The sequence below is a fragment of the Mustela erminea genome, chromosome 9, assembly GCF_009829155.1.
Source record: "Mustela erminea isolate mMusErm1 chromosome 9, mMusErm1.Pri, whole genome shotgun sequence".
Classification (NCBI taxonomy): domain Eukaryota; kingdom Metazoa; phylum Chordata; class Mammalia; order Carnivora; family Mustelidae; genus Mustela; species Mustela erminea.
Genome location: NC_045622.1, coordinates 40,553,376 through 40,581,110, shown reverse-complemented (window position 1 = coordinate 40,581,110; position 27,735 = coordinate 40,553,376). Strand labels below are relative to the sequence as shown.

General features: G+C 35.5%; 1 long non-coding RNA gene across 1 annotated transcript; it reads left to right on the top strand.

Annotated features, from left to right (window-relative positions):
• The first annotated feature begins 809 nt into the window (after positions 1-809).
• On the top strand, positions 810-25,570 carry LOC116600344. The gene is made up of 3 exons (XR_004289594.1): positions 810-950; positions 21,868-22,000; positions 25,392-25,570. It is a non-coding gene; the product is annotated as an uncharacterized LOC116600344 (long non-coding RNA).
• The last annotated feature ends 2,165 nt before the right edge of the window (positions 25,571-27,735 follow it).

The following is a 27,735-nucleotide window of genomic DNA, read 5'->3' as shown; positions in this document are numbered from 1 at the left end:
CTAGAATTTATCCATTTTATGTGCCATCCTGGCCCTCACAGAAACCAGATGGATCCTAGAGAATGGACACAGAGTACCACTGATGTAATAAGATAGAATCTCTGATCACAACTGTTCTGCTGCATGTACTGTAATTGTTAGACCAGGTACAGCAGCCCATGGTATGTGGCTATTAATTTAGCAAAAGTATTTCCCACTACAGTCAAAATGGCATCAGAAACAGTTTGCATTCACATGGAATGGAAAATATTCACTTATACTTTTGTCTCAGGGCTGTTTATACTTTCATCCTGTGTTAAATAATCTGAAGAGATCTAGATCTTCTCAATCAACTGTGTGTGGGGTCAGAGAAATCACACTTATGTGTACACTGACAATAGTATGCAGATTGAAAAGAGAAGCAAGGTGACTAGTACAATGGAAGACTTTGTAAGACAAAGTGGAAGAGAAAACCTGTGAAGATTCATAGACTGGCCATCAGTGAGAACTGCTATCAATTTTTATGGGTGCAGTGGTCAGGATACCCTCATCAAAGTAAAAGATAAACGACTACATCTTGCATGCCCCACCCGGAAGAAAACAGCATTGTGCCTGGTAGCTTTTTTTGCATTCAGGAGGCAATGTATTCCACGAATATTGGCACAGGAGGCTTTAAGCTTAAGTGGAGCCAAGAGAAAGGCACTATAGTAAGCATGGCCACAATCCAATCAGCCCTTCTTCTCAGGACATAGGATTCACAGAACCTAGAACTTCAGAAGTGTTGGTGGTAGAGAGAGATGCAATCTAGAACTCAGAGAAAGTTCTGGAGGGCATAGTCACAATGCAGGACCCTGGGACTTCAGATAAGACCATGCTCTCTGTAGCAAGGTGTTTTACAACCTTCCAAAAACAGATCTTCTTGTGTTACCAGACCACAGTAGAGAAAAGAACACTTGACCACGGGATACCAAGTGAGTAGGCATTCAAAACTATTAATAGCTCCTTTTTGTCATACTTGTCAAGTTATAAAATCAGATGGTCTGAGCAGTAGTCCACAGTAAAATGGAGATGGTACAGATTTCAAACAAGTCTAGAAGGCTCAAGTAAGCCCTGTGTGCAGTAGCCAAGACACCTAAATTCACTAGTTGTTAAGTTTTGATGTTGAGAGTTGCTGGATTTGTATCATTCGCTTCCCACTGTAAACGAAAAATATTGATAACCTCAATATGTTAAAATATTTTTCATAAATCAACAATTATATTGTTTTTATTTCAATAATTTCCCTTTCATCCTTTTGACCCAGACTGCTTCTATTAGTAACCCATTCCTTTATTTGCAAATTACGTATTAAAGAATAAAAATTCATAACAATGAATATAAGTTCCATGAAATTCTGTGTAAAATCATCATGGATAGTTTTATAAACTAAAGATCAATTGTTTAACCAAGTTTTAAAGAATTCAAGTAATGTCTATATTAGGATAAAAAATACTAGAAATTAGGTGAATAATATACAGTGTGCTTGTGTAATTAAGTTTAGGGTAAAAGCAAAATTTTAAAGTAAAGGACTTATAAACCAAATTCCATTTTATTTAATTTTCTGATATAGGACTAGGAAACTCCACGGGCTGAACCTTATGTCTTGGTTAAATCACTGGAATCTTTAGGTGTCTTATACAATATCACTAATGTGGCTCAATTAAATAATAAAACTCAGAAACGCAGCAGCACAATATGTGCCACATGGATGGAAAACACATTATGACAAACGCATTTTCTGAGCATTACAGTTCAACACCTCTCATCCCTCATGGTCTGCATCTTGTTTTTGCCAAAAAAATAAAAATAAACCCTGAAATATGAAACTTCTTTCATCTGTGGACTTTTGTAACTTCTATAGGCCACTGAGAACTATCTCAGATTTTAGAGCCTATCTCTTCTGGTCCAGACACTCAGTGTGTTTCAACAGTATTCTCTGCTGTCTTGTCAGGTTTATAGAAAAAATGTTAGAAGCAGACAGTAACATGGCTCTATGATAAACCTTTGATGAAAATGAAGGTTCTGATTTAGCTAAATCAGTAAAGGGAACATAAAATGCTTGATTCTGAGGATGTAGCTTGGCTCTACAGAATCTAATTAGTAGAAAACCTTCAGGACGGTTGAACAAAAGTATAGGAGCATTTTTCCTGGTGTACATTAAGGGGATGTATTAGATATACTCCATAGTCCAATTCTATGCCAAGTGGTTGCCATAATGGTATGTTATTAGTAGTCAGCCTTGGTTTATCTTTCTGTCAACAACTGGAAAAAAAAAAAAAAAGAAAAAGAAAGAAAAACTGGGATCAATGGGGAAAATTTACCAAAGTATCAAAATTGCAGTGTTTTTCATTGGCACAATAGTCCTCTATGGTCTGGTGGATAATCAATCCACATTCAAATTTGGTGAGGCTCTGCTAACGCTTGTAGCCACTGATGTTGCATGGACAATACCTCTTAAAATCTTGACACACACTTTTTCTCAGTTACCTTATACATCAGACCACTTGGATTGCTTGCTTCGTTCTTAAAAATTTATAGTTTCCTGGGGATCTCTAGGTAATCTTGGTTCTTTTAAGAGATCATTGAATCAGGAATTAGTGTTCTCAGGATCATGGCTAACATTTCAAAAGATAAAAGATTCCTTTACATTATAAAATGTGGATGTTGTGATTTCTGGAAATACTAATAATTTGATATGTGTGTTTAGAGGTATAAATAACTATGAAAAGATGAGGACTATTTGTTTTTTTTCCAATGTAGTTAATCACAGCATAAAACTCATGCCATGTTATTCAAATAGAAGACTCAGTGCTGAGTATTTACCTTTATTATGCCTCAATCTAAATGTTATATATAGTTTGATAAACTTAACATTTTTTCCATATTTACACTTTATCACTTTATGGAGTCATGTTCCTTGAGTTCTAATAATATAGTTAACCTTTCAAAAATAAATACATAAAAGCAGCACCCAAAGATTTTTAGATTTATTTATCTTGAGAGTGAGTGAATGAATACGTGTGGGGATGGGGGTGGGGAGGGACAGAGGGAGAGAGAATTCTCAGCAGAGTCCACACTCTGGAGCCTGACACAGGGCTCAGTCCCACAACCTTGAGATCATAACCTGAGCTGAAACCAAGAGTCGGGCACTCAACCAACTGCACCAACCAGGTGTCCATCAGTGTCCAAAGATTTGTAACTGGGTTTTAAAAAATAAACCTATTTTGCTCTAAGTTACACAACATACAAAAAGGATACAAAAGGAATTAAAGTAAAAGACCAGAAAAATACAAATAATAATCCAAAGGAATTTATAAAAATCCAAAGGAATTTTTTGTGGCATGCCACAAAAGTTAACTTTGAGGCATATTATGTTATTGGGAATATATAAGTAATTTTGTAATTTTAACATCTGAAATTCAATAGATGGTATAATAATTAAAATACTTATAATGCACTAGCATAAATATATAAAGCAAAAACCAGGGAACCATATATAAAAATATAGTAAAATGCTTAATATATTTGGGGAGTTTAAAACCCTTCTCTCATTACCAGGAGCTATGAGGTGGGGGAATTAAGGAGATATTGTTTAAGGGTATAGACTTCCTACTAGCAGATATAGAAGCCCTGGAAATCTAATACACAAAAGAAATGATAGACAACAATACTATAGTATAAAGCTGAAAGTTCCCAAGACACTAGATCTTAACTGTTCTCTTCACAAAAAAGAAGTGAAAAATTATGTGACATGATAGAGAATTAGCTAATGCTAAAGTGGTGATGATATCACAGTATATAAATGTATCATATGAATGTTAGATACCTTAAGCTTATAAAACATTATATTCCAATTATTTCTCAATTAAAAAACCAGACAAACCTATAAGAAAATAGACAGTATCACCAGTATTTAGCAATCATAAGTTGATATATCAAAGAATAACTACAAAACTCTAAGTTACACATTCCTTTCAAGCATAAATAGCACATTTTAAAAATTGACTATATCCTTGGTAAGAAACAAATTTCAAATAATTGATAGGATCAGATTATTTTCTCTGCCAAAATATTACTAAATTGCAAATCCATAACAAAAACATAGTTAGAAATACCTGATACTGTTATAATATATAATTCATGAAATAACTATCTAATATAATATAATTATATAAGATAATATATAATTCATAAAAAATTCTAATTCAAGGTTCAAATATGCAACCAAATGGAAATCATAAAAATAGTTTGAAAATAATGAGAGTTTTATTCAGACAACAATATTATATACAACAATTTACAAAACCCCAAAACATGGCTAGACACATGATGCATAATTCTTCTAGATATAATGTTGAGTGAAATAAGCTTGGTTTAAAAATCCTTATTATTTCATTTATATGAATTTCAAAATTAGTCAAAACTAATCTATAAAGATAGAAATTAGTATTGGGACCACCTTTGATGGGTATCAATTCTGAAGGGGCCAGAGAAAATCCACTGGCTCACTGCATTTGTTTTTTCTTTTAATTTCAGAAAAAGCATTTTTTTTTTTTTTTTTTTTTAAGTTATTTAAAGCTTTATTTTATGCCAAGTATTGGAAATCTGACTGATCTGCCAGGGGAACGAGACTGAAACAAAGTTAAAGTTATGCAAAACTCTATTCTATGCCAAGCATTAGGAGTCAGACTGACCGGCCAGGGCTGTCTCCAAAGAGAGCGACCACCCCCAATTTACAGGCTCAAGAATTGACTACTGACCGGTCAGGGCCGCCTCTGAAGAGAGCGAGCCCTCCCAACTTTACAGGCTACCTTTTTTTTTTTTTTTAAATTAATTTTTTATTTTTTATAAACATATATTTTTATCCCCAGGGGTACAGGTCTGTGAATCACCAGGTTTACACACTTCACAGCCCTCACCAAAGCACATACCCTCCCCAATGTCCATAATCCCACCCCCTTCTCCCAACCCCCCTCCCCCCAGCAACCCTCAGTTTGTTTTGTGAGATTAAGAGTCACTTATGGTTTGTCTCCCTCCCAATTCCATCTGCCCTATGACCCAGCAATTGCACTACTGGGTATTTACCCTAGAGATACAAACGTAGTGATCCAAAGGGGCACATGCACCCGAATGTTTATAGCAGCAATGTCCACAATAGCCAAACTATGGAAAGAACCTAGATGTCCATCAACAGATGAGTGGATAAAGAAGATGTGGTATATATACACAATGGAATACTATGCAGCCATCAAAAGAAATGAAATCTTGCCATTTGCGACAACATGGATGGAACTAGATCATATCATGCTTAGCGAAGTAGGTCAAGCAGAGAAAGACAACTCTCATATGATCTCCCTGATATGAGGAAGTGGTGATGCAAGATGGGGCTTAAGTGGGTAGAAGAAGAATATATAACTTAAACTTTTAAGAAAATATTTATGTCAACAAATTTGAAAATGTATAAGTTCCTAGAGAAATACAGCTTACCAATCTGATTCCAAAAAAAAATTGGAACTTGAGTTATATTGTAACCACTGAGTATTGGGATGTCAAACATGCCTCCCCTCTGCCATGTGTGAACAGACATGGGGGCGTGTGTGCTCACACGCATGTGCGTGCACACACACACAGACACACACAATCACAATACTGACGCAAATGATACTAGGTATGTTCTGTCCAGTATCCACAGTAAGGTAACTTGTAAAGAGCTAAATGGTGAGAAAAGGGACATGGGGGAGCTGACAAAATTGAAACAGGTTGAAAAACGAAGGACCATTAAAAATTTGGTGTTAAATGGTTAAGTGATAGAGTAAGAATTTGTCCTAATAATAATTGTTATATATTTTCTCCACAATCTTCAGTAATGCAGACCAGTTTATGAATTTTTGTAAATTATGCCATAAGGATATACATAAAAAATTAAAGGAGATAAATTTAACACCTAGTGTCAGTACCCACAACTCCTGAAGCACAACCCAGGAAGTCGACAGTTTAAGTCCCATAGAAATTTTCAGAGGGCCTTTCAAAGTTCTTGTTTTCTGCTATGTATTCTTCTGTGTATGGGAGGATTCATTTACTTAACATCTATGGGGGCTAAGAACAATCAGATGACATCTCAGTGACACTACAACGATAGGCATTCTTTCAGCTTCATAATGTAAATGCTGATCTTGTAATAAGCACATGCAAGGAGAGGTGAGGGTCCATCGCAGATAGGAAAATAGACTAAAGAATTATATTATTACCTCCTTTTTAGGTATTATAAGCAAGTCTACCAGGCTAGGAGTTTCACATGGGCAAGGAATGCGTTGGTCACATTTGCATATGTTCATCCTTAGGGATATATTAGAATACAAACATTACATTTTTGCACTGCATTTGGATGAGTCCATAGAAATTAGAAATCTCCATTGAAACATATTTATGTTGTTTTCATGACTAAAAAATGTGCATGAAATTCAATGTGATACACTTGAAGTTATGTTAAACTTATTTTTATATATTTTGAATTCAGAATAGGTAATGCTTCATTCTGAAACTATATTTCCAGACATTTTGTTGGGTACTTTTAAGCCACTAAAGTCCTCATCTCCCCTATGGGGTCCTAGGAATCCTCCAGGGTTCTGACTCAGACTTAGATTCTAAAGATATTAACCATATTTCAACAATTTTTGTTGTATTGATTGCATAAAACTATATTGTGTTTGAATGGTTCTTCTGAAAGGAAAGTTTCGGAATTATCTGTCACTAATTCTATGACTCTTCCATGTGGTTGAGATCTGGAGATTGTTATAGGTGAAGCTATTAGGCACTGAAGCTATGTAGCTGGGCTTTCTTTAAATCAATGCATTTTAAGTATGAGGCATATAATCTCTAATTCTAAAACAGCCAATACAGTTGCAGAGCTTTAATCAAATTGGATGAGAGAAGGAGAGCTGTTGATTAAGGCATAATTCAATTCTAGTGACTCTGGGATATTGATTGTTTTTATGAGCTCTGCTTTTATAAGTTAAATGCTAAATAGTGATGCTGAACTAGATATGTGTTATTTGTATTCCTATCACCTAGGCCTTTGGCTTCACATTTTAATTTTTCTTCCTTTTCAATTATAATTTCCCATTTTATTTTGCCTTGGCTATGAGTTCCAAGGTGCACTTTTCTCAATATATTTGAGTAAACTCCAACCTTCCTTTGTTTTCATTTCATCACAGAACTTTTCATGTATCATTCCAGAGACCTACTCAGTGCATTATTGAGGAATTTGGTGTGTGTGTGGGGGGGAGGGGAGGCGGGAATGCTGATTATTTATTTTAGAAAGCTATGAGAGAAATGACTACCTGCTGCCCTAAGGTTACAACCTCTTCATGGGATACATAAGAATTCCTAAGGCATAGTTAATTGAGAGAGGAATTTTCATGTTTTCCTCTGAATTACCCATCTCCCCTCTACCTTCCAGCAAATTTTCAGGAAAGAAAGGGGAGAAGTATACTAAAGACTAGTTTATGTGGCTGTATCCTGGGTTGGGACCAGGGCATTCTGTCCTCAAAGGAAACAAGATCATTACTGGTAACGTTTTCTTTTCACAATTCTCTGGAGCCAGAAAAGAAGGGCTCCTTTTGCTCAAGTTCTCTTTTTCTCTAACTCAATTTTTCCTTCCCTTAACTGTAAACTTTCTGTGTAAGACTTAAGTGGAAAAATAGGTACCCTTAAATAGGTATTAAAAGACTGCCTAATTTGAAACTTCTCTTGATCACTAAGTGGAGAAAACTCCATTTAGAACACTAAAATGCACTTTCTCAAACCAATAGCTTAGCTTTTATTCCAAATTTTATTTTTGAATGTCAACAGATAAATACTACTTTTCTCTCTCTTCATGACTTCTGTAACAAAATTTAATCCACACTCCAGGAAGAGGTAGTATAGGTCAACTGAAACAAAGGTCATGTGTTCAGAAGCATAAAAATAGAAGTGCATATTATTAGCTTATTTAAAAACTGTCGCCACTTCACTAAGACAGGGAAGGAAACAGTCTGTGAAGCTTATCTATTTCATAATCCACCAATATGTTCACAAAATAGTGTAAGCCAAATATGCATATCTTTTGAAACGTGCTGAATTTGTCCAATAGAAAAATATAGCCTAAGAAAGGTATCTTGAGACTCTTCTTCTTTACTGCATATTCATGGATAGAAAACTTAAATATGGATTCAATAAGAAGCTGTACTTCACAGGCAGCCATACTCAGTAACTACGTATATAGCTCCTGACTTATATAGCTCCAGACTTTATAGTTAAAACAAACATCTCAAATCTCTTCCTGAAGTAACAGTGGCTTCGATTCAAATTTTTCAAGACTTTCCCTGATGTTTTCATTGTATACTTGTCAATAAAGGTCATTTGTTATTGGATATATAAAATTACTTAATGTATATAAATTAGCAAAGACTTTTCTATAAAAAGACAAAATAGAAAAATATTTGGTATTTCCTGATTTAGGACTCAATAAAACAGATCTGGAAACTTACTCATGTTTCTTCTTAATGGTCAATCTATTCTAAATGACTTTAAATTCCTGTCTCTATTTGTATGTTTTTATAACCTACCCTGAATGTCAGACAAATATGTAATTATTCAGATAAAACAGGATGTGCTAATTATGTGCCTATGTATGTATACATATATACATATAACTTGTGCATGTTTTATATATACTATATATATTATATACATGTTATATATATATAATCCACAGTGAGGAGGGTAGAAGGTAATGAAGCAAAAGTATTGAGAACAAAAAAATTAAAGTGGATGAACTTATTTTTGTTATATGTAGGTGAATATTTGGGGAATCCAAAAAAATGTCTTATAAAGTATAGGAAACTTATGAAATCTATGTAGGAGGCAAAGATGAAGCAAAAGAGGGAAGAAAAAGTAAAAGGATATGCTTATACATTTAAAAAAAGAAAAAAGAAAGAAAAGGGATACAGGAAACATTAGAAGAAGATTGCACTCCTTTTGAGCGCTGGCCTATATGGAAATTGAATCTATGCCTTGGGCTTAATTAGCTTAAGCAATTCAACGAGTGTGCACTTATACTGCATGAATTAAACAGAAGGTGTACTTAATGTGAGGCACTCTAGATGCCGAGCTTGAGTTGTTGAACAGTATGTATATAAATATTCATATCTAAAATATTTTTCTTGATTAAAAAGTATTCTGTGAGTTTCTGAAAGTTTCTTAAATAAAATTCATTCAGTTTCATAAGTCATGAAAAGAAAAGGAATTGATAAAATTTTAAAAAAAAGCAATATATCAAGCAAGATGGCTGAGTAGTTCGTCTTCCAACATATCCTCCACTTGACAACGACAATTAAATTTGGGATCCTTCCATGGACAGAAGTGCCTTCGTGGAATCTGTGGGATCCAACACCACAGACTCGGGACTTAGAGTCTTGCCCACGCATGCACTGAAAAATAGGCAGACAGATTTTGGTACCAGCTACAGACCCTGAAGTAGCCTGTGGAGCAGCTCTAGCCTCTCTTAGCTGCAGTCTGGAAGCCCCTGGAGAACACTGACTTAGACAACCACCAACATACAAGAGAACCTTTGTGGAAACCCAGCATCCAGTGAAATTCCAGTACCCCCACTGAAGGGAAAAAAAAAAAAATTGAGACTTGGGTGCATTTGAGAAGGTAAGAGGAACAGTTTGACTTTAACTATGTCACCCCTCCCAAAAGGCAGCACAGGAGCCATCAGGAGTGAAGGAACATGAAGGTGTATATGGGAGCACTAGGTTTTCCCAGATGTTAGGCCTGCTGTCAAAAAGGCCCCTTTTTCTCTCCCCTACTCCCCCCGTTCAGAGTACTGAACTAAAAGCTACATGAAAGTGGTGGAGTTTGAGAAATGGAATGAGAGTGGCTGGGAGAAGAGCAGCCAGGACTCAGAAATGTGTCAAAGGCATGCAGATCTTACTAATAAGTGTGTCATGAACTCCATTAGGAAACTTACACACAAGCCACTGGGATGCCCCTGACTTCCTGAACTGGCCTATCCAGTGCTTGAGATGCCTAATCCACAACTCTTCTAACCCATAGCAGCCTCCCTGCACACACTCCCGACTGCAATGAGAGGGAGGTTTGGTAGACAGTCGGACAGCACGTTCAGAAAACTGGCTTGAACCTGTGGGCCAGGAAGACCCACAAACTTTAGCATAGCCCTTGGGGAAGGAAAAGGGAGGCTGTTAGCAAATCGGTCTGGAAGCACAACATATTAAAACCTATGGGATGTTGACCAAGCGGTTTTAAGAAGAAAGTGTATAGTAATAAAAGCCTGCATTAAGAAAAAAACAAAAATCTTAATCACTAACTTTATACCTCAAGGAACTTCATAGAAAAACAAAGCCCAGTGCTAGCAGAAGGAAGAAAAAAACATGGACTGGAATGGAATTAAATGAAACAGACAAAAAAGACAAAAAATCAATGGAACTAAGTTGGTGTTTTTTTGTTTTTTGTTTTTTGTTTTAAAGCTGACAAATCTCCAGTGACACTAAGAAAAAAAGACTCAAATCGGAAATCAAAGAGGATACATTACAACTAATGTCACAAAAATCAAATATCATAAAATAATATAATATTATATATATTATATCATATTATAATAAAATATGATAAAAGACTACTATGAACAATTAAGTACCAGCCAATCAAGAAATAAACTGCTAGAAATAGATACCTTACTAAGACTGAATCATGTACAAAATCTGAACAGATCAGTAATGAGTAATGAGATTGAATCAGTAGTCAAAAACCTTCCAACAAAGAAAAGCCTAGGATCATGGTTTCATGGGTGAATTCTACCAAATATTTAAAGAAAAAATAATACCGGTTCTTCTAACTCTTCAAAAAAATTGGAGAGGAGGGAATAAATTCATGCTTATTTTATAAGGCCAGCATTACCTTGATACCAAAACAAAATAAGGACACTACAAAAAACAACAGGTATTTCTGATGAGTATTTCTGAGGACTGCTCTTGAAGGCATTATGCTAAATGAAATAAGTCAGAAAAAGACAAATACTGTTAGATCTCTCTTTTATGTGGAATCTAAAAGAGCTGAACTCCTAGAAACAGAGAGTAGATTAAAGGTTGCCAGAGGCTAGAGTGTGGGGAAAATGGGGAGGTGCTTGTCAAAGGGTACAAATTTACTATTAGAAGATGAAAAATTTCTGGGCATCTAATTCACAGCATAGTGACTATAGTCAACAGTATTGAATTATGTATTTGAAAGCTGCTAAGTAAGATCTCAAATATTCTCACCACACACACAATGACCTTTATAGGAGATGATGGACCTGCTAATTTTACAACATATAAGTGTATCAAATTAGCACATTGTACACCTTATATTTACACAATGTTATGTATCAGTTGTATCTCAATAATGCAGTGGAGGGCAGCATTATACTTAAAGTATCAAACAGTTGAAGGGAAGGGAATTACCTTTCACATGTATAAAATAATACATAAAACATCTTTGAAGTAATTTGGCCAAGTTCTTTAAAGAGAATTTTTGTCAAGGAATACGTTTTTAAAGAATGACTGAAAATTGAAAATATGACTTCCTCCTTAGTTCACTGAGAAAGACTGCTCTCCACTAATACTTTAAAAGTCAGTCCATATTTTAGACAGCAATTTTGACATCATTTGCTATATAAAAACTATCTACTGTAGTCTTTAAATGATTTAGTCAGTGAGCTGGATTTTTAGTTTTGCTTGTATTTAGGGCAGAAGTCACAGTCAGCGGCGTGGAAAGCAAATTATGATTTAAAGACTGTTAAGTACTCTTAACTCTAATAAAATGGACAAAAAAATGTTTCTGAAACAAAAAAGGAAGTGCTCTGGCAAGACACTGGGGCTTTAGAGGAGATGAAGATTTATCTGTTACACTATCCTATCAGTTTGTATCCACAGTCAAATGTAGTGAAAAGAGAGCCTATTATCCCCTCTGAGTATAATAATTCAGGTAAGAGCAAAGCTGCCAGCCATAGGCAGATCAAACAAGTGGTCCTGGTTTGTCTTCCTTGTTCCTCTCCACTTTGTTCAGCAGGAGACAATCAGGCTCTCACATTTCATGATTGATTCTCTCCCTCTCAACCCCCTTTACTTCATTCTCTATGATCTGCTAGATGAAGAAATTATCGTAAAACCAGCACATATTTTTTTCATCTGGATAACCCAGGGTTACCTAAAATTTTAGGACTACAGTGCACCATTTTGTTCCTCCCTAAAAGCTCTAGAAGTTGATCCTTCTACCCCTTCCTCCTTAACTTGACACTTTTCTACTTCCAACAGTTTCTCTGTATTCTCAAGATTGATTCTGAAGATTGTATTCTCAAGCTTCTCAACCAATCTGTATTCTCAAGATTGGTTATAGGTGTGAATAGAAAATCTAATTATTCCAGAAGTTTTTTCAAAAATTTCTTATACTTCTATCTATCTTATATAATTGAATGCATTTTAAATATAATTCCAGGTAATACAGTAACTCATACACAAATATATATACATATTTGTAAATACGTATGTGTAAATGCATGTATGTGTAAATACGTAATTTGTATTTTAAAAAAATCCCTGATCTTAATTAGTTGCTGGTCTGCTTAGCTCCGTATAGAGAACAAGTTCTAAAAATGGAAAAATTGAGTTTGCTGGAATTCCACTAATTGCAACTCATCTACTGAAAACACATATAGAAGCTGAGATTGTAAAGATCTGTTTGAAGGCACTGGAAAACTAACAAGGCAATGAAAGGACGCATAGAAATGAATGCCATATAGAAATGACACACAATGAAGGACACATAGAAATGTTGCTTTTGGTACATACGGGATCATATTGTCTCTAAGGTATCGGTGCATTCCAGGAAAGCACCTGTGAACCAAGGAAGGGGAAGAATGCTAATAGTCTTGAATGTCTAAGGACAAAAAGTAGAGTTGAAGGTTATTCATTGGGAGAATGTCATGGGAAATCACAAGCACTCTGGACAGAAACACCAAATGGATACATTATAGGATTAAGAAAGAGATACAAATAGAACTACCCTTAAGGACTGAACGCAAAAATTTACATTACCTTATTCCCTGAGATTATATTTATGTGATCCAAATGGCTAGTGCCTCTAGCCATCTGCCAGAAGCAAATGTAAATTTTCTCTGAAGGAAGATAACATTATACTTAGCCTCTAGTCTCCCTCCCCCCACTATATCTAAGAAAATGCAATGTTCATCACTCAAACAAAAATAATCAGGCACTGAAGGATAGGAGATGAAGCCAAAATCCAAGCAAACAGAAAAAACAAATCATTAAGGTCTTGAAATAAAGGATTATTACACAGAGATTTTAAAATAACTATTTTGAATGTGTTAACAGAAATAAAAGTGTCAAAAATCTGTTAGAGAATGGGAAACATTTTTTTTTGAAAAGGAAATTTCTAGAACAGGAAGGTACAACAATAAAAAGTGAGAATTTACAGTGTTTAACAGTTGTTAGACACCGATGAGGAAGGCACTGCAAGATGGGACATGTGAGAATACTGGGGATGAAGCACAGAAACACAAAATGCTATGTACATTAAAGGAGAGCTACTGAGGATGCTGCTTTTAAAGAGTCAGTGATATGTGTAACTGAATCTCTAGGATATGACCTTGTATATGAAGGACAGAGAGGAGGGAGAGAAAGGAAGAGAAGGAAGAGAAGGGAAAAGGATAAAGAATAAAGCAGAAGCAATACTTCCTATGTTAAGGACTGAAGTTTTTTGTTTTGTTTTGTTTTCAGAAGGAGGAAAGAGTGAGCTGCAGATGCAAGAAGTTTTATGAATCTGAAGTGTGTTAGAGGGGCATCTGGGTGGCTCAGTGGGTTAAGCCTCTGCCTTCAGCTCAGATCACGGTCTCGGGGTCCTAGGATCGAGCCCCAAATTGGGCTCTCTGTTCAGCAAGGAGCATGCTTCTCCCTCTCTTTCTGCCTCTCTGCCTACTTGTGATCTCTCTGTCAAATAACATTATTCAGAGAATAAGGATGACTCAGAAAGAGTCTGGGCAAAATAGCCATGTAATAAATTTCAAGAGACTTATTGTATTATTGTATTAGCTCATCTAACTCAACAACAGTATAGGCACTATATTATTTTTTCTTCTAATTTACAAATGGGAAATTAGGATTGAGTAATTTGGATTTTTTTCCCCCCAAGTTCACACAGAGACTAAGAAGGGCCTCTAGAACTGCAATGTTTGTTTGATATAACAACTCAAACTCTAAACCATTCTATTCTACAATATTTCAGTCATGTTGACATATAAATTTTGGCTCAAAAATTATGACTTTCAAGGTCTATCATTTCATAAATACTATTATATATCCACATAAGTGTTGTAGTTCTTTCTATTCACCCACACATCCATTAACACACATACATTTATTTAGTACCTTCAGTGAAGTATACACTTTTATAGGTGTTTGGGTTACATTAATGCCAACTGTGAAGGGTCTGAGATTCTTTCCGTACTTGGAAGCTAATCAGTTAATCTGTCATGATTTCATAGATGTGGACAAAGAAGAACTCCTGGACCAAAGACAAAGGAATTTATTATTTCTAGAATAGCAGGCAATATAAATGTGTGTTGGCACCAGCTCCCTTAGTCCTAAAGACATACAGAGAGGCAGGGAATGGCTTCAGAGCAATCCGTGCACATAGTGGGTTTGCATTACTCCTGCGAAAGCCCAAATTCAGTCAACTCCAATCTTTTACAACAGGACGCTAGCAAACATGCCCAACTTTTGACCTGCTGGGAGATACTATATTTATTATACTGGGAAACAAATAAACAAAAACTTGCCTTCCATTTTCAAGGAAGATGCTATCTATGATATCTTCCAGGACGGTTTGCTATACAAGAATCCCTGAAAAAAATATTCCAGATCAAAAGGCTACAGTGCCTCTGCTTATAAGAAGTGTAGAAATGAAAATGATCTGGGGCACCTGGGTGGCTCTGTTGATTGGGTGGCCAACTCTTGATTTTGCTTCAGGTCATAATCTCAGGGTGGAGCCTGATTAATAGGTCTCTATCCCTTCTCCTGTGACCCTTCTTCCACTCACTCACTCAACCAAACAAAACAGCAAAGAAAAAACTGAAAATGGGCCATGCAGAACTCTCTCAATAATTAATGGACAGACAAAAGTTCCTCCTGGTGAAGCTTATATTGTAAGACTAAAACAGTAAATATAATAAATAAGTTTTTAGCTTAAATACAGTAAGTGTTAGGTGGGAAAAAGAGTAGGTAAAGGAGGCTGGGAGATTAGGCGAGTGCAATATAAATTTTGGTTGATCAGACTAAGTCTAGATGAGACTGTAAGATGAGCAAAGAATCAAGCCATTGAAGGAAAATTTTTCCTTAGTATTGCATTCTCACCTGCTTTTATATTAATTTTTTTGTTCTTGGGAAGAATGAATACATCTAAGAGAAAACAAGCTCATAATGTTGTTGATTGTAGATCAAGTCTTCACAAGAGGGTAGTTAAGAATATAGAGGAGGAAACCTCTCTTAACCAGCATTTTTGTATATGGAGTTTATTAGACATAGGAGTATATACATAGATTTGGGGTTTGATTAACAGCTGTATTCAAGTCCCCCAAAATTTGAGCTGATAAAGCAATTCTGAATTCCAAAGTACATTGGCCTATTTTATAAACCTTTTGGTACCCATTCTCTTATAAATGAGAAACCAATTTTCTCAAGAGAAGCAAACAAACAAAACCTCCTTTTGAGTCCCCAGAGATTCAAGCTGACTTTGCAAGCCAAGCCCAGGAGGTGAAAGTGTTTCTAATCTTGGCAATGTACATTTTCCTTGCTTGTGAGATCTTTTCTGGTCATTACCCATGGTGCTCTCTCAACTCACAGTTAATTCATCCAAACTGGCTTGCATCCTCTGGGACCCAACAGGGAAGTTTGGGCCTACTTATGGCTGCAGGAAATGCTATTCTGTGTATTTTCAGTGAACAAGAAAATGATGGTTTGGATACTGTAAAATCCTACAGTCCCTTGAGGACAATATACTTCACATAAGGCAGGATGATAAAAAGATACAACAGATTTTTACACTGATTCACCAAAGTGAATTCTGAGGCATAATATCATTAGAGGAAATTTACACCACCATGTAATAGTATATATATATATATATATATATATATATATATATATATATATACAGCTTATATAAATACCCGAATTAGGTTTAAGGATTTGGTGAAAATTAATGTACTTTGTATAACTTACCAAAATAAATGTCCTGCTGACTCAGCACCAGGAAGATTACTTGCTTGACAGAGAGTGTAAGAAATATAGTTCTGGGTACAGAAATATCTTTTTATCACTTATTTTTCAAAATAAAGTTATATTTATAGCCAGAAGTTTTACAAACTCTATAGATTCTGTAGCTGCTAACTCCTAAAACGATTGCCTAAGGGTGCAATATTTCTGAAGTGTAAATTAGGCTTTCGGTTTCTGTCAAAAGTTGCATCAGTATTTTCTTACACATATGAACACATTGATTTGCATTCTCAGTTAAAGGCAGCCACTTATCACAGAGAAAAATGGAAACCTAGTTTTCATCTGCAAATCATAAGAAGGACATAATGGTGGATGTTGTTGTGTAAAGGACTGTAAAATTAATTTGCGTTCCAATTTATTTAAGTATTTTACATTTTGTGGAACTGACTCTCAGCATTTTCATCATATTCTACTGCACTAGGACTTGGGCATTTAGGAATTAGTCTTGGAAAATCAAATAAATCTACTATCTAAAGAACATGATTTTCAAATTTTTGTATATTTTTATAATATTACATCATGTCTCAACAAACTGAGATAATCCACTGGAATATAGTTAGCATTCATAAATGTGAGAAACTGGAAGAGGATAGCATATTAGAGAGGCTACGTTTAGGATGCTGGAAGACAACTCTACTCCAAGAATGTAATTTCTTAAGAAGTTTGCCTATCTCCTGAATTGGGGCCCTGAAATTTTTCAGACATCATAACATGAGGAAAATGTAGGGATAAGGAATGCACCAGGAATTATACAGGGAAGCCCAAGAATGTAGTCCCTGAGAGAATGGGAACTCTTGAGGTAAGCCTTATGATCATCTTTCTTTCTGTCTGCACAGTATTTCTAAATGTCTATAGCAAGATGGAACCCTAGTAGGACAGTAGTTCTGCTGTGAAGGATGAAAAATCAGACTTTGTAGCTACTGACGGAGCTGGGATTAGTGGAGCAAAGAACTGGACAGGAGGGTCCCTCTACCCCCATAGCTGAAGTCTAGGTTTGCATACACAGAGTGAGACTATGCAAGGCTTAGTAGAAAGCAGTTGCATTATAGGACAGAATTTGTAACAGCAGAGACCTGCCCCCATTAGGACAGAAAGAATTCCTTAACACTAGGAAAAAACTGAGACACAAGAAAGGCTTACCTTTAGGAACAAGGATGCTCTCAGGAGTACAAGCTACTCTAAACATCCCACCCCCCCAACAAGTTCTCAAGGCAAACTCAGATGATCTAAGGAAAGACCAAGTCTGGAGTTTGAATCTGATTACAGTGACTTGGACTTGCTGCAAATTTATCCTGACAAAGGGTAAAACCAACATTACACAATGTAAGCCCATCAGCAATTATTGAACTGCCTAATACAACAAAACTCAGAAACTTTCAGAGGAAAACAATGGACACAGTACCTTTAAATTATGTCATAATTAATGTCTGGTACACATGAAATGAGACATGGAAAGAAACAGAAAAAATGCAATTCATAATCAAGAGAAGTCCAAAAACAGGAAAAAAACAACAACCCCATAAAATTTACAAATGATTTGGACTCCTATATCAAAAAGGAAATATATTTATGATGTATGTTCAATAAGCATATGTAAATATCACACTATCATTAGTAACAGAAGAAATACAAATTAAAGACCGCAATTAATCACTACTTTACACTAAAATAAAAGTACAATAATGCCAAGTATTGGCAAAGATGTACTGCAACTGGGAATCCTCACACGTTGGTGTGGATTGTGTAAAGTACTCTAATGAGGTGGAAACTAGTTTGGTAGTTTCTGATACATTTACCATATTATTCACCAATTCTACTCACTCACAGATTATTCTAAAGGAATGAGAAGTTATATCCACAAAGAAGGCTGTGATCAGAAGGAACAATCAGCGATCAGAAAACAGATCTTCAAAATTCTGAGGAAAGACCTTTTTGCCTACTCTTGTTCCTAAAAGCTATGTTTAAGCTGTTCCAGGAACATGTGCACAGCTGTCTATGCGGGGGCTAGGGTAGGTAGCTGCTACAGAGCTAAGAGCTGAAATTGCGGGACATCAGCCACGATTTGCCTCCAAGTCTTTTTCTGTTAAGTCATAAGCTTCAGTAGGCGCCAGACTTCCAAAATTGTTACAACATACAGATTCTGCCAGTGCAATTGTTGTAGAGGTTGGGAGACGGTTTCCTGGTACCTCCCACTCCGCCATCTTTCAAGAATCCTGTTCCTCATACTAACTGGTTAATGAAGGTTTAAAAAAAAATTTTTTTTTTCAGGAATTAACAACGTGGCTGGGATATATTATCCTTTTAATGTATTTCTTGAATTTGATTTGGTAGCGCTTTGTTTAGAATTCACGGAATAGTTTATAAGTTTTATCATTGTAATATCTTTATAAGTTTTATGAAAGGTTTATGAAAGGAGCTTTGAGATCTTTTTTCCATTTTCTAAAGTACTCTGATAAGACTGATTTACTCTATAAAAGCTTAAGGAATTTACTGACGAAGCCACCTAGGCCTGGAGATAACGTTGTGGTAAGTTCTTAGTTACAGATTCCATTGCTATAATATTTATTTAGATTTTCTAATCTTTCTTGATCATTTTTAACAATGTATTTTTCTAGTCATTCAACAATTGCATCCAAATTTAAATTTTGCTATGTTGAAGTTTTACATTAAAGTAATACTCTCCCATTATCTTTTTTTCCCTCCCATTATCTTTTTAATGATTTTAGAATCAGTATTCAAGTCATCATTTTCTTCCAACTATGTTCTTCCACTTTTTTCTGTTGAGTTACAAGTTTAGTCAAATAACTTTTGTATTTGTTGATATTCTCTATTACAAGTTTGTTTTCTATATCATGGTTTCTTACTTCCCTTTTCTCATAAAGTTGTCCAGCTTCTTCCGATTATAGATTTTCAGTCTTTAACCCTTTTTTTAATAACTACAAATTTCTCTCTAAACCCGACTTTATTTGAAACCCACGAATTTTTTGATATTTCATTATCAAAATACATTTCCATTGGAATTGTTCTTTGATTTATATAGTGTCTAGATATATATTGTTCAATTTCCAAACATTTGAGGATTTCCTTGTTATCTTTTATTATTTATTGTAACTTTTACTCTATTCAGAAAACAATCTATATAATTTAACTCATTTAAAAACTGTTGTGACTATTTTATGACCTGACTTGTTATCAATTTGATAATCCCTCCAACTTTATTTAAATATATTCTGCAACATGGGGTGCTGGGTAGCTCAGTCAGTTAAACCTCTGACTCTTGGTTTTGGCTCAAGCCATGATCTCGTGAGTCATGAGATAGGGGTCCCCACTGGGATCCATGCTCAGTGCACAGTCTGCTTGGGATTTGCTCTCTTCCTCCCTCTCTGCCCCTTCCCCAGTACATACCTTCTCTCTCTAAAATAAGTAAAATCTTTTAAAAAACTATTCTGCAACTCTTCTGTAGAGCTTTTTCTTCTCGGTAGCACTTTCTATAATGAAATGTATTAATTGCCTTAAAATTTTCTATAGGTTTTTGATTTTCCATCTGCTTGAGGTATCCATAATTAAAATGGATATATTAAGATCTTCCACTATGTAAATTTTTCTAATTTTTTTATTTGTGTTTTATATGTTTAAGAGTTTTGTTATATAGGCATATATGTATAGATGGATAGAGGGATATTTAGAAGTTTTTTTAATCTTCCCATTGCATTGGTCATGCAAGATTATGACATACACCCTGCCTTATCGCTAGTGCTTATTGACTTAAAACGTATTTTCACTTGTAGTAATATTGCCATAAAGTTTTTTGGGTTAATATTAGTGAGACTTTTTTTTTTTTTGGCCATAATTTTGCTTTCAATCCTTATATGTCCTTAAATTGAAAGTATACAATATATAGTTTAAATGCATATCCATGCAATGTATAGTTTAGGTTGTCATCCATCCTAACCATTTTATTCTGTCAAATGAATATAGTCCAAGTAATATTAACATGCAATTGATGTGTTAGAAAACAAATAGAAGAGGGATTAAAATCGATCTGCTTCTCCTCCATTTTACTTCTCTTTATTCCTGTTTCTCTGAAAAAGTATTTTTATTATAATTTTTATTATTCTTATTCTGCTATATAAGCTTACATAAATTTATCTTGAAAGTTATACATTCTTTAATAATCCTTAAGATTTTATTAATTTGAGAGAGAGAGCACAAGAGAGAGCAGAGAGCACAAGTGGGGAGTCAGGGGTTGAGGCAGAGGCAGGGAGAAGCAGAATCCCCAATGATCAGAGAGCTGAGGTGGGACTCAATCCCTGGACCCTGAGATCATGACCTGAGCTACAGGTAGACATTTAATGGACTGAGCTACCCAGGTCACTTCCATTCTTTAATATTCTTATAGTCATTACCCTAAGGTGCCAGTTACTTAGCCACTATCTCCTAATTCCAAAATTATTCACTTTTACTCAGTTCTCTCATGCTGGAGCTGGGCTGCTACAGGTTGCACTTCTGTTTTCAGAGAACTACCAGGGTTTTGCCTTACAGTGTGACTGAGAGGTAGAAGTAGGGGAGGACAGCATTTTCTCTACTATTTTTCTTGTTGTTACTGTGGGCATTTCTCCAGAAATGGCAGCAGCCATCAGTTCCAGTACATAATTTAAAAAATATTACCAGATTCAGCTTCAGCATGAGGCTCACACATACCACTGCCAGACAAAGCCTACACCTTAGAAATCAGAGTTCCTGTTAAGTGAGGTCTCTGTGTACTCATCCTCGAGTACATTCATCACAGTCCTAACTCATAGGTTAAAAGATTAAGTAATTTAATGCATATATAACACTTGAAATGGTACTATAAAACATTATAAGTATTATATAATATAACCTATTTATATCAATATCTAACATATACATGTACATGATTATATACGTATACATATTCATCCCTTCACCTTGAAAGATATACTCTATAAAAAGTGATTACACAATCCTATTTATTATGGATTCCTTCAATTATATTTTTGACATTTGAAGAACTAATTGATGTTCCAGAATCATCATCACCGAAGCCAGATCTCATCGTTACATGGAGTATACGTTGAACCAAAAGAGAGAGATTGGACGGAGTAGGGAGTATCTCATACATCACCTAAAAGTTGATTTTGTTTTAATGTGTCCTAAAGACAATGTATTGAAACACAGTTCCTTTTGAGTTTCTAGTTAATTAAATCCGAATCAGTTTAGTCAAAAATAGTCACTAAGTTGATATTATTATTGTTTTTCAATTAATGGACAGAGTTCTTCTTTTGCCAATTGGGCTATCAATAACTTACTGGGATTTACCCCAATCCTCCCAGACCCCCACCCCAGTCTGAAGTAGAAGAGTATTGTAGTAATTCAGCAAAGATATTTGAAATGAGAGTATGAAGTTATAGGTTTTAATTTCATAGGTGTTATTTCGTAGGTCTGGTGTTCCTGGTGGATCAGAAGCTACTGACATCATCTGGGAGCTTGTTAGAAATGCAGAGATGCAATTTTCAAAACAGGAAGATTTGGATTTTTTGAAATTACCAAAATTCACTGGAATTGTGAATATGGTGAGTGATGGAGAAATGGATTTCCTTGTATATAACTTGAATTAAATTAAGAAAATATGACTCTTAAGAAAGTGATTACTTTTTTAAAAAAGTCTAAATAAATTTAAAGTAAATAATCATATTTCATCCTTAGAAATAGTATAAGCAGACCTTATCACTTTTGGAATCTTCAGAAAATTGTGACTATTAGAGGAGTTGTGAAATTATACATAAGAAATATACTACATATCTTTATAGGTTCATGCATTAATAGGTAAAATAAATTAAGATTTATCACTTAAAATTCATTAATCAGAGAGTAAAAACATGGGCAAGTTTGACTACTACATGTGATTTTCAAATGAATATTTAAAACAATGCCAAGCAGCAATCACTCATATTGAGTCTTGACTTCAAAGGCCAATTTGTATTCAAAGAAAATGTTATTCATAGCAAGAATTTTAAATTATAGTGTGAAAAAAAATTTGCTTCAGTTATAAAACAAATTATACGAGTTGTTGAGAGAATGGCAGAGATTTCAAGGAACATAATGTATAGAATTAGATAAATTATTTAAGGTTAGTTCCTAATTAGGTTTAACAACATCAATAATTAACAATTCCCCAAACTCAACAAAAGTGCTTTATTCTTTTCAAAGAGCTTTTTATTTCCTTATTAGATGCTCACATCAAGTCCCCAAGGTTACTTGGGAAAATGTTACCCTCATTTATTGGGTAAAAAAAGTGAATGGTGGAAACATCTGCAGACAGCTTGTTTTTGAGTACTATCATCTGTCATCACAGGATTACAATGGAATTAATGTTACAATTAATTACTTGTTATCTCAGTGCCTACCTCATAATCTGTGAGATATCCCGACATTTTACTGCATGTACCTCACTTTTGTCTGGATTCACACGCCCTATAATAGTCTATGAAATCAAGTTTACAAATCTATCACAATTAAACAGAAGAAACAAGAACAAATCAACAAAAACCTAACTATCATGACTAGATGGTAAGGAGTCACCACAAAGGAGAAAATCTGTCAGTCATTTTAGGATAAACAAAGGGAAAGCATGCTCTTTAACTAAAACAATAAGCATCTCACTGGCCCACAGAGAGGGAGAGGGAGCATGAAGGAAAGAAAACACAGACACCCCCAGAAAGAAAGAGAAAATGAAGACACCAGCGAAAAAAATTAATATGCATCGCTCCCTTTGAAATCAGATATAGACCACAGAAAGGCATTGGGCAGTCAGGCGACTAGCCACTGCCAACATTTTAAAAATTAAAAAAATACCAACAGCCTCAAAATGGGCAGAAAAATATCTCGAGGGACAAGCACAGAGGCGGTTTTAGCAGAAAAATGCTTTCTTTCATCATCACCATCTTCATCGGTATTATATTTTGAATGTACTAGGTTTTATGTCAAGAGCTTTAAAAACATTGTCTACTTTGCTCTACAATGCAGTTTCATGAGGTAATTTATTGTTTTGTGTTCTATAGAAAAGAAAACGGAAGAGCTGAGAAATTGAGTAATTTGCCCAAGATTAAATAATCAAATGGATTATAGTCTGTGTCTCCTCTAGCAAAAATTTCACGCTTCTACCTTCAAAACAAATTTCCTTTCATAACACTCAGAAATATGATGGCGCACTTAACAGCAACTGCAGGTTATCCCAGGAAAGCAGATCACTTTTATAGGGGACCTCCTGTGACTCACATTGGAATTGCCTTCAAAACAATGGCTTCCCAGTGTGAGAGGAAGACCGTATGTAAATGCTACCCTAAATTTACGGAGGTCAATACTTGAATCATATGTCTTGACTCTTACTATGGACTGCATGTTATGTCCCCCCAAAATTCATACCTTGAAATACTAATCCCCAATGTGACAGTATTAGAATGTGGGACCTTCTTGGAGGTGATTAGGTCATAAGTGTGGAGTCTCCATTAATGAATTAGTGCTTTTATAAAAGAGGCCTCAGAGAGCTTTTTCAGCCATTTTTGTCATCTGAGTGCACAGTAAGAAGATGGCTGTCCGTGGACCAAGAAGTAAATTCTCACCTGACACCAGTCTACCAGTTGTCTTGATCTTGGACTTCCCAGCCTCTGGAACCACGCGAAATTAATACAGGCTGTTTGTATGCTGCAGTCTCTATGATATTGTATTATGGCACACTGAATGGAGTAAGACAACCCTCTACCATATTAAGTGAGGATTTAGAACTTTTCCTTGTTCACGAATTCAGAATCTTTAATTAAGGAAGTTTGAAACTGTCAACACTCATTATTACCAAATCATTCTCACACACATTCTCACTTTTTATTAAATCTTAGCCTTATTAAGAGTAAATACCTAGGATTAACCCTGCGTTTTGCTATTGTTACTGACAATTCCACATATGTTTTTCCTATTGATTATGTATCTCTCAGAGGAAAATTCAAACATATTTTCAGTATTTTAAGATTTTTAGTTTACCTATATATAATTTTATATACAGCTAATACATACTTGAGCCTTCTAACTATTTGAGACGATTTTTAATTCTGCTAAAATGTTTCCATATCTTACCTTTTTTCATCTTTGGCTCTTATCTTCACATCTAAGTCTATGCACTATGATTATATGACCTTATTTCAGAGAAGCCATACTTTTTTCCTATCTTAATCAAGATGCCAAGTCATTTTATAACATCTTTTTTAATATAACCTTTGAACACTTCATGTGCCAGGACCCATGTAGGTGCTAGTGATGGAAGAGGGAACAAGACTTAAATCCTACTCTCAGGGAATAAGCAGTAAATGAAAGTGGGAGACTCAGACCAGTCACACTGATGGCCCTTGTGTTGTTTTTATTTTACACTATCCCTTCACAGCTACTTGTGATGGTGAATTTTATGCATCAAATTTGACTTGTGCCACCAGGTGTCCAAATATTTGGTCAAATATTCTAATGTTAGCATAGAATATATTTATGAGTGTGTCCTTGGATGAAATTAACATTTAAGTTAGTAAGCTGAGCAAAGCAGAATGCTCAGTGCTGGCTGATGCTCTGTATGTGCACAGCTGGAATGGCCAGTCTCATCTGCACATGGCAGTAGGGGTCCTCTTGTAGGGACCTAGGCTGGCAGTTTGTACCTGAGCACTTGCACAGGCGCCTGGGCTAGGACCTGGGCTCTTGTGAGGGAAAAGAGAGAGAGGGAATGGAAGGATTTGGGTGGCTGGTTCCCACAAATGTGAATGCCCTTGGGACAAAAATTGTTGAAATCTGTAGGGGGTCCAAGGCATTTGCTAGCCATTAAAGTGGCAAAATCTTCAGGGCTGGCTGCAGAGCAGATCCATGAACCTCCATAGCTCCCACTATGTGACCGCTGTTGGTAGCCCCGGCTTTTCATCTTATTCCTAGATCTCTCCGTAGTTCTCAGCTTTGCTGGAATGAAACCGAGGTGAGACCTTCATATGGTGCCCTGAAAGTCTGAGGAAACTGCCACCCAACCCTCTCTTCTGTTCCTAATCAAGGGAGCTTTTTTTAGCTGAGAAGTTCCCTTTTAGCACAGTGCAGTGCTGCCTTGGAGAACAGGATGACTGCAGGCTAGTGAAATGGTCTTCCTTCTCGTAGGATTACCTTCTTAGCAGTCATTCTCAGGTCTTTTTTTGTTGCAGCAGTGTCTTGCTAAAAGTTTCCTAAGAGCTGCTTTTGGTCTGGGGTAGCTGTCAGTCTTTGGGGGAAGATGGAGGCAGGTCGTCATTTTGGCGACAGGACTCCATGAATCTTTTCTCTCTCTGTCACACACACATGCACACACACACACACACCTGGTTTCGTATTAATTAATGCACCCTAATACAAGTGCAATGTTTTTATTTTGTTTTTCCTTTTAGGCATTAGGTAAAGGAGAAATCTGTCCAGCTTTTGTAATTGTGCACAGATTAATTGTGGCTTGTCATTAGCAGCACTCATTACCCACTTTGGTGTGTCAGATCAAATACAATTCCTGGTCATATAAACCTGAACTTTATATGGTACCTGTGATAATTACATCTTATGGAAAGAGAAGTTGACTTTCAGAGTATGACATGACAGCTTATATAAGTCTACCTAGGGTGAGAAAAAAATGGGTGATTATGAGGGGTGCAAATGTTGTTCCTATGGCATTTCCATTTCTCAGTGAATTAATCATTCACAACTCTGAATTTATAAGTGTCTTAGGAGCTTGCTTAAAGTGTTCCTACCTCTGAGATATTAATGTACTCCTGGTATGCTGATAAAATCAATGTGCTGAGCCAGCAAAGGGCCATATCTGAAACTTAATAAATTCATCAAGATAATGAATTTAATCCCTACAGGCTTCTTAGCAGTGTTCTTGTGTGCACTTTTCAGCCAGAGAGGTAGAGGAATCAACATTTCTTTAAATAAGGGGACTAGACATTTATTTTTCTTTTGAAATTTCTACCAATGGATGTAGAATGCAGAAGAGAGAAAATCAAAGAAAATAGGTATTCCAATAGTATGAATAATTTAATGTCTAATTTGTTTAATTAAAAAAATAGAAGGTAAATAATCCCTAAAGACTGACCTATGTAATTATACAGTGAATAATAGCATAATTAGCACTAGAATATAAAATCATCAACGGTGGTATTGGTAAGTAATTCAATTCTGTATTCCTAGAGCCAAGCATGATATCCAGCACATAGCAGATGCTTAATAAATATTGTGGAAGGGACAAATATTTTAACAATAGTGAACTATTAAAAGAAGACTGATAAACACATTGCCTGATTAAGTATTTTTATTCATGACCTATGTTGGGCACAATCTCCTAGTATTTTCCCCTTTTCCCCTAGAATAAAATATCTAGATTTTAGTTGGTTACATGGTCATCAAGAATAAAGTTTCCATTTCATATTTTCTAAGTAGAGTCTGTAGATAACAGTGTGCTAACCAATAAGACAGAAGTGTTCTGTAACAAATTCAATAAATTATTTATAATCTTTTTTTTTTTTAACCCTTCTTTGCTTATATCCTTGAAATACAGACATGATGGCAGGAACTGTAGCTTCCGTTTTGGTCTATGTGGATGAGTGCGACATCTGGAGGTTGCAGAGAAATGAACTGAAAAGAGATGGCGTCTCTGAGACCCTAATGTTACAGGGTCACCAGAGAAGAATCAAACTGCTTATCTCTTAACTTCTATACGTGAAAAAAATAAACTTAAAGAGTCGCTCTCATTTTATTGCATTTAACGCTCACAGCTGCACATAACTTCACAGAGCCAAACAAACACACCTAATAGAAAACAGCAAAGGGAATTTCTGCTTTATTGTGTTACATCTACTAAAACCTGACAGGAGGGCTAGTGAGAAAAGACACCACAGAAATGCCTTCAGAAGTTAGAATTCAACTGTGGCTCGAGTGTATTTGTGCACAGAAACAGAAGCAGAGCAGGCCACAGATGGTCTGATGAAAAACATCAGCATGATGGAACAAGAAAAGAAGAGCCAAGAAGGACAGGAGATACACATGCTTAGTTGTTCTCTATTGTTTTCAATTACGTAAGCCCCTTCTTAGAAAATAAAGCATGAGTGAGAGATGGAGAGGAGAGCTAGTAGCATTATTTTGCATTAAGTCTTAAGTCCCATTTGAGAAATCTGAGAATAAGAACAGAGTGATTCTCCAACATTTATAAGCTTAGGCAAAATAATGTGGTGCCATTTTTTGTTGATATGTGAATGATTTTGTTTTTCTG